Here is a 9,182-nt window from a genome sequence, read left to right on the forward strand (position 1 = left end):
CGGTTTGGGGAGCAGAGACCAGTGGTCGCAGCCACTGATACTCCTGGTCGCGGCCAGAGGTGCTTGATTGACAAATTTTCTTCAGTTTTTTCCAACCTTTTTGAACGGCTCCAAAACCCGAAATTACTCCCAAATCTCATTTTTAATTCCATAAACATCAAATTAATCATTGGTAACAGCCATGGGGGTTGGTGGAATTTGAAATTCAAAGGGTGTCTCTAAACTCTATAAATAGGAGTCTATTGCTCACTTGTAAGACACAACTTTTCTATCTGTTAGAGCACTTGGCTAGAAAACACCTAGAGGCTTGATTATTCCATAAAGAAATTTCCAAAATCTGTGAGAGATCCCTTAGTGCTTGAGTTAGGGGGATATAAGCTTTTGGACAAAGGTTTCAAACCTTGTTCAAGTTGGTGATCCACAACACTCTTAACTTTGGTTGTGTGAGCGAGAGTTTCTTGTTATTTGTTCTTGTTCTTATATTTTCTACTACTGTTTTTCTTCTTATTCTTCTTGTTCTATTTACTTTTATTTTTGTTTAGAGTTGTAATCCTCTAATTTCTTTTATTACAAACATTTTTACTTTATTTGTATCATTTTTCTTAGAGTTGTATTTCACCATTCTCTTCTTCTAATCCTTCTCTCATTTATTTGTATTTTCAGTTATAGAGTTGTAACACTATTTAATCAATCTAAATTTTATTTGTATTATTTTGTCTAGAGTTGTAATATTTCTTACCAATTTCCATTGATACAACATATATTTTCCTAACATTCAAAAGCTTACCCCTTTGTTTGTTTCAATGGAAGGTGAGACTATTAAGATTATGAATTAAGACCTAGTGAGTTTGGATAGGTTTGATGGGTCCGATTTCACTAGATGGCAAGACAAGGTGAGATTCCTTTTGACCACTCTCAAGATCGCCTACATTCTAGAGTCCGCTTTAGAACCTCTCCCAACACCATGCGACAAGGACACTCCCGAGGAGGTGGAGAAAAGAAAGAAGATGGAGGAGGACAATCTCCTTTGTAGGGGTCATATCCTCAACACCCTTTTCGATAGGCTCTATGACCTCTAAACCGAGACCAAATTAGCAAATAAAATATGGGATGCACTTGAGACAAAATTCAAGGCAAAAGAGGAAGGTACCAAAAAGTTTTTGATATCTCAATATATTGATTTCAAGTTTCTTGGTGAGAAACCTATTCTTCCTCAAATACATGAATTGCAAATAATTGTTAACAAATTGAAAGTTCTGATGATTGAACTTCCTGAGGCCTATCAAGTTGGTGTTATAGTGGCTAAATTACCACCAACTTGGAAGAGCTTTAGGAAAAGAATCCTACATAAAAATGAGGATTATTCTTTTGAGGAAATTCAAAAGCATATTCGAATTGAGGAGGAATCGATATTTAGAGATAAACTGGTGGAGGGGTTTAATGAAGAGACTTCCAAAGCAAATGCGGTAGGACAACCAAAACATCCCAAAAACAAAGGGAAAGGCAAGAAGGGTAAAGAGACATCCTTGGGTCCAAGAACCAACCAAAACAAGTTTAAGGGCGAGAAAGGTTCTTGCTTTGTGTGTGGGGAAAAGGGTCAATATGCTAGAGAGTGTAGGCATAGAAAAGACCAACAAGGACCTAAGGTAAACGCAACTAAAGAGGAGAATATAGTTGCTACCCTTAGTGAGGTGAATGAGGTCCAAGGCAAGGTGAATGGGTGGTGGTATGATACATGTGCCACCGTCCATGTCACCTATGACATATCATTGTTCAAGACTTTTGAAGAGTCAAAGGGCAACCATGAGATTCAAATGGGCAATGAGGGCAAATCCAAGGTACTTGGCAAAGGTACCATTGACACCTTTTTCACCTCCAGCAAGAAAGTAACATTAGTGAATGTACTTTATGATCCTGAAATGAGTAGAAACTTGGTAAGTGGTGAATTTCCTTGCAAGCCCAACATTAAAGCTGTTTTTGAGTCTGGTAAACTTATTCTTACCAAATCCAATGTATTTTTGGGAAAAGGGTACTCTTGTGAGGGTATGGTTAAGTTGTGCATCAATGATGTAACTTTCAATGTTATCAGTAAAAATGCTAATTCTGCCAATATTGTTGAGTATGATTCTTTATTTTTGTGGTATCTTAGACTATCTCATATAGGTTTTTCAACCATGAAAAGAGTAGTAAAATGTGGTATGATTGCATGCAATATTAAAAGCTATGGTAAATGTGAAACATCTGTTAAGGCAAAAATGATTAAGAAAACATTTCCTAGTGTAAAGAGATCATCTAATTTACTATATTTAATCCATAGTGATCTTTGTGAATTAAATGGTGTTTTAACTAGAGGTGGTAAAAGGTATTTTCTTACATTTATAGATGATTTTAGTAGATATACCTATGTGTTTCTTTTAAAGCATAAAGATAAAACTTTTGATGCTTTTAAAGTATGTAAATTAGAAGTTGAAAATAAACTTAATAAAAAGATTAAGGTGTTAAGAAGTGATAGAGGAGGAGAGTACTTCTCTAATGAATTCAATAAATTTTGTGAAGAAAACTATATAATTCATGAGTGCACCGCACCTTATACACCACAACACAATGGTGTTTCCAAAAGGAAAAATAGGACTTATCTAGAGATGATAAATTCTATGTTGATGTTTTCTAAGTTGAATTTCAACTTATGGGGTGAAGTGTTGTTAACCGCTTGTCACATTCTTAATCGAATACCGATGAAGAAAAATGAGATATCTCCATATGAGTTATGAAAAGGAAGAAAACCCAACATAGGGGACTTCAAAGTGCGGGGGTGTCTTGCATACTGCAAGAAAAACAAACCTAATAGAACAAAGTTAGGTTCAAGAGCCATAAAGTGTGCTTTTGTTGGTTATGCCAACAATAGTAAAGATTATAGGCAATTAGACTTAGAGTCTAATATTGTGATTGAATCTAGAGAAGTTGAATTTTTTGAGAACATGTTTTGCGACAAAAATTCTCAAGCTTCAACATCTCTAAAGGAGAATTTGTTATATGAGAACAATTCTCAAGCTTCTACATCCAAAAATGATTCTCAAAGGAATGTAAAGAAACCCATTGAACTTAGAAGAAGTCAAATGCTTAGAAAGGAGAAAAGTCTAGTAGTGGATGTAATAGATTCTCAACTAATTTTTTTTCTACATGGTAGAAGAAAATAGAGAGGACGTCGTTAGGAAAATTCCTATTGTACTTCTTGTTGAGGATGATCCTAAGACTTATAGAGAAACTATGCAATCAAGAGATAGTGCATTTTGGAAAGAAGCCATCAATAATGAGATGGATTACATTCTTTCCAACAACACTTGGGAATTGATACCTCCCGCCGGGGCCTAAGCCAATTGGGTGTAAGTGGGTATTTAGGAGAAAATACTACACTGACGACACTATCCAAACATTTAAAGCTAGATCAGTAGCTAATGGGTTTAGGCAAAAAGAGGGCATTGATTATTTCGATACCTATGCGCCTGTTGGAAGAACAACTTCTATAAGAATCTTGTTCTCTTTGGCTTCTATACACAACTTGTATGTTCATCAAATGGATGTCAAAATGACATTCCTTAATGATGACCTCAATGAGGAGGTCTATATGGAACAACCCGAAGGGTTTGTCCTACCAAGATATGAACGTAAAGTATGTAGACTTGTAAAATCCTTATATGGATTAAAACAAGCTCCCAAGCAATGGCATGAGAAATTCGATCAAGCTATCATGTCTAATGGGTTTAGGCATAACAATGGAGACAAGTGTTTGAATTCCAAAACATGTAAGGGATATGTAATCATTTTTTTCTTATATGTGGATGACATGCTTATTCTGAGTGATAGCATGAAAGGATAGAAGAAACGAAGATGTTTCTATCATCAACCTTCAAGATGAAAGATCTTTGAGAAGTTGACACCATACTTGGTATCAAAGTGAAGAAACATAGTGGGGGTTTTGCGTTAGGGCAAGCCCACTATGTTGAGAAAGTATTGAACAAATTTAACCATCTCAAGGTTAAAGAAGCCAATACTCCATTGGATCATAGTGTAAAACTAGAGATGAATGAAGGAAGAGTGGTACCGTAATTGGATTACACTAGTGCTATAGGGAGTCTTATGTACACTGCCCAATGTACTAGAACTGATATAGAATTTATGGTAAGCGGACTTAGTAGGTTTACAAGTAATCCAAGTGTGGATCACTAGAAGGCGATTGGAAGAGTCCTAGGTTATCTCAAGAAAACCAAAGGACTAAGCCTTCACTACTCCAAATTTCCTTCAATCGTACAAGGATATATAGATGCAAGCTGGATATCCAGTCTTGGGGCAACTTGTCCACAACTGGTTGGGTATTTACACTTGGTGGGGGTGCAATTTCTTGGGGTTCCAATAAAAAAAACCTGTATATCTCATTCCACTATAGAAGCAGAGTTTATAGCTCTAGCTGCAACCGGCAATGAGGCCGAATGGTTAAGGGATCTATTGATAGAGATACCCCTAATCAAAGAAAATGTATCCACTATATCAATACATTGTGATAGACAAGCAACATTGGCTAGAGCATACTGCGGAGTGTATAATCGGAAGTCTAGACATATTAGTCTAAGACGTAGATATGTAACAGAATTGATTCAAAGAGGAGTCATCTCAATATCCTATGTGAGAACAAGTGAAAACCTGGAGGTTCCTTTCACTAAGCTACTAATCAGAGATTTAGTGGCTACATCATCTCAAGGGATGAGACTTAAACTCCCTAAAGAGATTTATGATTGATGGTAACCTATCTTAACACTAGCTATTTAACTAGTGTTAGGTTCAATAGGTAACAACAATTAAATCAATTGAATATTAATCAAAACAAGTCCCATCTGAGATGTTGAGTACTTGTGAGTTACCAAATTGAGGGTTAAAACCGAGAGGTTTTTTAATAGAATTCAGTCTTGTGAAGACAAGTATTTTTGGTAACAAAATACTGTAAGAGTTTTACCTAAATGGACCTAGAGGTGGTGCCGCCTCTCATGAGAATTGAGAGTATTCTCAAGAACGCACATGAATGGAATGTGCACATGGCCATTAACGGTGCAAAGCGAGACTTAGAGGTCTCAAGTGAACATGGCCCAGGTGTGTGTGTTATCATTGATTTGTTATCATGGAAAGATGGTTCAATGCCTAGTGCAACCAAATTTTCAACAAATTTTGTGATAATTACACTATAGTAAAGTTCAAGATGAAAAACACTTTACTTTATGCACCAATGCAATGACTCCAATAAGAGAGAACTATTATTTAATCAAGTGGGGGATATGTTATATTTTAAAATATAATGTTGATTGATTAAATAAGTGTTACAATAGATAACAATTTAATCTAGTGGGGGAATGTTATATTATTTTATAATATAACATTTTAGATTAAATAAATGTGACAAAGAGTCACATATTTTAATATATAATAGAGAGTTACAATATTTAGATATGTGTGAATATCCAAATATGTAACATATTTGGTGTTACAAATTCAGTCACAAATTTCTAACTGCCAAATATTGCCCATTATTGCGTAGATTTGATGTTACACAATATTGAGATGAATTTCTTAAATTCATATGTGAAATGGTTGTTAGAGATAGGATTTTAACCCGAAAAATGTGTTTTGGGGGTTACAAAATCAATTGGGAGTGGATTGGAACCGTTTGGAAAAACAGCACATTTTTGTGTGCTAAAATTGGTCAGTGGCCGCGGCCAGAAGATGTTGGTGGCTGCGGCTTAGGGAACAGAGACCAGTGGTCGTGGCCACTGATACTCCTGGCCGCGGCCACAGGTGCTTGACTGACCAATTTTCTTCTGTTTTTTCCAACCTTTTTTAATGGCTCCAAAATCTGAAATAACTCCCAAATCTCATTTTTAATTCCATAAACATCAAATTAATCATTGGTAACATCCATGGGGGTTGGTGGAATTTGAAATTCAAAGGGTGTCTCTAAACTCTATAAATAGGAGTATATTGCTCACTTGTAAGACAATTTTTCTATCCATTACGGCACTTGGTAGAAAACACCTAGAGGCTTGATTATTCTAGAAAGAAATTTCCAAAATCTGTGAGAGATCCCTTAGTACTTGAGTTAGGGGGAAATAAGCTTTTGGACAAAGGTTTCAAACCTTGGTCAAGTTGGTGATCCCCAACACTCTTCACTTTGGTTGTGTGAGTGAAAGTTTCTTGTTATTTGTTCTTGTTCTTATATTTTCTACTATTGTTTTTCTTCTTATTCTTCTTGTTCTATTTACTTGTATTTTTGTTTAGAGTTTTAATCCTATCATTTCTTTTGTTACAAACATTTTTACTTTATTTGTATCATTTTTCTTAGAGTTTTATTTCACCATTCTCTTCTTCTAATCCTTCTCTTATTTATTTGTATTTTTGGTTATAGATTTGTAACACTATTTAATCAATCTAAAGTTTATTTGTATTATTTTGTCTAGAGTTGTAATATTTCTTACCAATTTCCATTGATACAACATATATTTTCCTAACAAAGAATCGGTCCATTCTTCTATCCATTCCCCTATTATTTATAAAGGGTTTTCCTGGATAGCTTTGGGTAACCACATACATAAATATGGTAAATCATAAATTGGATAACCTCCCATTTACATAAGGATATGATTTCCTATGGAATTTACATCTGTTATCTCGAACAATAAGTGTGTAATAAAATTTGGGCATTAATGAGCGTATAAGGAATCTTCGAATCTATTGGGATCCTTCCTTGTGTGTCATGACCAAGCTTCCACGAGCTGAATGCCTCATAACTAACCTATCCTGATACAGGCTAAGTTCAAATTTCTAAAGAAGGCGATCTGGCCACCCTGAATCTCAAACTAGGTTGTCGGCGCAAGAGGCAATCTAAAGATTATCTAGCTGTCGTAAGCTGTCAAGTTCAACTCGAGCTCTCACTCAAGAGTTAACAAGATATTCTATCTATATGCTCTCTCCATGCACTTTTTTTCCAGCTATATCCTGTGCTTTCAGTTTGTATTTGTTTTGGGGTACAACAAGTTTTTTTAAACAATTAAAAAGTTTAGACTATGAGAGACTCTCTCTGAAAAGAAAGCAATAGTTTTTCCTAAACCTGAAAAAATATCCAATACATCTTCTCTCAATCAAACCTCTCCATATCTCATGTGTTGAGTACATCTAGAGAGTCCTAAATCAACCTTTTGAATCCTAGGTGCCCATGCACATCATTGTGTGCTTGAGGATAGGTTTAGAAGATCAAGGTGTGAGCTTTCACGATCTGGATTAGAAGGTCCTTGATTTATACAAAAAGATTCGTGGATACTTGATAGGCTTCAAGAGGTAATCTCTAATCTATTTGTATGTGATTTAATATATCTATATGTGTATGATCCTGGCTGATATTAATAATTTTTTAAAAAACCCATTCTGCTGCATATCTATAATTTACACTTTTAATACCAACAGTTGGTACTAGAGCAGTCTACTTAGATATATATATATATATTAAATGTTGTGTGGGTTTCTTGCATTTGTTATATGTATGTTGATATATATATTGAATGGATGGATATATTTTTTGAATGTATGGTTGAATGTTGGATAGTTAATTATATGGTGATATTTGGTTACGAAATTGATTTTCTAGATTTTGTGTAAGTAATAAAGGGCATAGGACTTTTGTAAATTTTATTTTTGAAATATATATTTTAAAAAATCTATACACAAAGAAAAGAAGGACTCGAGTCACATCCAACAAAGGGAGCGACCTGAGCCCATGGGCTCAAGCCCGGCGGCTACGTCACATGTGCGCACGCAGGCCTAGAGGCTCCCAGCCTCATGCGCGCCTAAGCCCCAGGCTCTCTGCCCCCTCACGTGATCCCGCACAAGCCCTCCCTGCCACCTGCGTGCAATCTCGCAAGCCCAAGCAACCACCTGCTGCGTGTGCCAGTCCTGCCCGAGTCCCTGTCATGCGCTCCTCTGCCCCATGCTGCAGCCACCTAGCCATGACCCATGATGAGCCGTATTGGCTTACATGGTGTCGACGACCTTAGTGTTCTAGGGCACCAATCTGGGTGCCCAAATCTAGATCTTATTTTTTTGCAATAATCTTTTATTTAATTAATTTTTAAATTATTTTAATTTAAAAGTTTAATTATCTTATTTAATTTTTATTGGAAAGATAAAATATCTTTTAGTTGGTTAAGATTTTATCTTAAGTTTAAATAATTATTTGGATTTGATTCTTTAATTATTTAAATTCGACTAAATTAAATAGATGACAAAATGGTTATTTAATTAAAAGTTAGTTTTAATTAAATAAATTAGTTAGAAAGATAGTTTCTAATTAATTAGTTGGGCCTAACAAATTCCTACATATTAGCAAGAAATCCTAAAAGAGAGGAGAATCATTCTTGGAGTACAGAAATTAACTTAAAGGCTATTTTGTAATTTTATTTCTATTTTTTTCAAAGGTTTTAAATTTAGAAATACCCAATAGTACTCGGTCCATCAACTATTGTTTATTTATTGTATTTATTTAAATAAATAAATATTAATTAATGTTTGATTGATAACATGATCATGCATTAACCAATTACATGCTATTCATGAAACCCCACATAGTTTTTCATATATCATGCATATTTTAGAAACATGATTATTTAGGATTGTCCTAATTGTTTATGTGAATTATTTTGGGGAAATCAATTGCGTATATACTACTAAGTATTAAATTAGTTAAAACTTGGTAACTTGCACCATAATAAAGACAATAGTTTTTATAGGCCTTTAAGATAACCAGCTTTATTTAAAATGTGTTTTAGTAAAATTAGATGAATGAAATGGGTAATTATCTAGATCAAATTAATTGTAGAAACTGACTCTTTCATCATTAAATTTATTTTTTTGATTAATTACATTCATAGGGTCATTAATAAACTAGTAATTAATTTGGAATTAATTGATTAGTTTAATAAAACACATTATTTCTAAAATAGTAAGTGGGAGAATGTGAACATCACAATGTGACCTATGGTCTCCCTTATTAGTACAACACCATGAGATATGAATAGGGCCTCGAGGTGGCTTTGTTTCTGTCCCCCTAAGGAAGGTTTCTAGACATATTAATATCAAGGTTGGCTTCT

The sequence above is a fragment of the Humulus lupulus genome, chromosome 3 (assembly GCF_963169125.1).
Source record: "Humulus lupulus chromosome 3, drHumLupu1.1, whole genome shotgun sequence".
NCBI lineage: Eukaryota > Viridiplantae > Streptophyta > Magnoliopsida > Rosales > Cannabaceae > Humulus > Humulus lupulus.